The following is a 1,250-nucleotide window of genomic DNA, read 5'->3' on the forward strand; positions in this document are numbered from 1 at the left end:
CTCCCAAGTAGCTGGGACTACAGGTGCCTGCCACAACACCCAGCTATCTTTTTGTTGTTGTTGCAGTTTGGCTGGGGCTGAGTTTGAACCCACTATCCTCGGTATATGGGGCCGGCGCCCCACTCACTAAGCCACAGGTGCCACCCCCCCGAGACTATTTCATAATTCTTTTTTTTTTTTTTTTTTGAGACAGAGTCTCACTTTGTTGCCCTCTGTAGAAATGCTGTGGAGTCATAGCTCACAGCAACTTCAAAATTGGGCTCAAGTGATTCTCCTGCCCTAGCTCCCCTAGCAGCTGAGACTACAGGTGCCCACCACAACACCTGACTAATTTTTGTGTGTTTGTTTAGCAGGCCTGGGCATGTGACAGAGCACCAGCCCCAGAGCATGTGACAGGTTCCCTAACCACTGAGCATGGGAGCCCAGCCTCTTTCACCATTCTTCTTTTTGTGTGTGTGCAGTTTTTGGCCGGGGCTGGGTTTGAACCCGCCACCTCTGGCATATGGGGCCAGTGCCCTACCCCTTTGAGCCACAAGTGCCGGCCTTCATTCACCATTCTTGATCCACCTAAGATATGCTAGACTTTGACTATAAAAGATGTATCACATACCAAAAAAAGAACATAACTGCCCTTATGCAGTCTAGTCCAAGAGTCAAAGATTTTAAAAGACTAACACAATTTTTAAATGGCAATAAGTATCAGGAAATAAGAAAATTACAATAGAGAATGACAAAGGGAATAATTTCACTTTGAGTGTTTAGGGAAGACCCCTCTGAACGGGAGACATTTAAACCGATCCTGAAGGATGAGAAAGATCAGACATATGACAAGTAAGGGAAAGAGCCTCCAGGCAGAAGGAACAGCATCTACAAAGGCAGCAAAGAACTTGACACATTTGAGGAAGTGAAAAACCAACATGGTTAAAACATACTGAGCATGCTGGTGCTAGGTGAGGATGGAATTAGCAGGCAAGGTCTAAATCAGAGTTCCTAATCCTGGCTGTACTTTAGAATCTACCCCAGGACCTTGTTAAAAAATATCAGTGCCCTGGGCCCATCCCATTTCAATCAGATCAGGATGTTTAAGAGTGGCATTCAGGCTCCGGGCCTGTGACTCAAGTGGCTAAGGTGCCAGCCACATACACCTAAGGTGGCAGTTTTGCCAAACCAGCCTGGGCCCGCCAAACAACAATGATGGCTGCAACCAAAAAATAGCCAGGTGTTGTGGCAGGCACCTGTAGTCCCAGCTA

Source organism: Otolemur garnettii, unplaced genomic scaffold (genome assembly GCF_000181295.1).
Source record: "Otolemur garnettii isolate 467f Iridium unplaced genomic scaffold, OtoGar3 scaffold00024, whole genome shotgun sequence".
Lineage (NCBI taxonomy): Eukaryota > Metazoa > Chordata > Mammalia > Primates > Galagidae > Otolemur > Otolemur garnettii.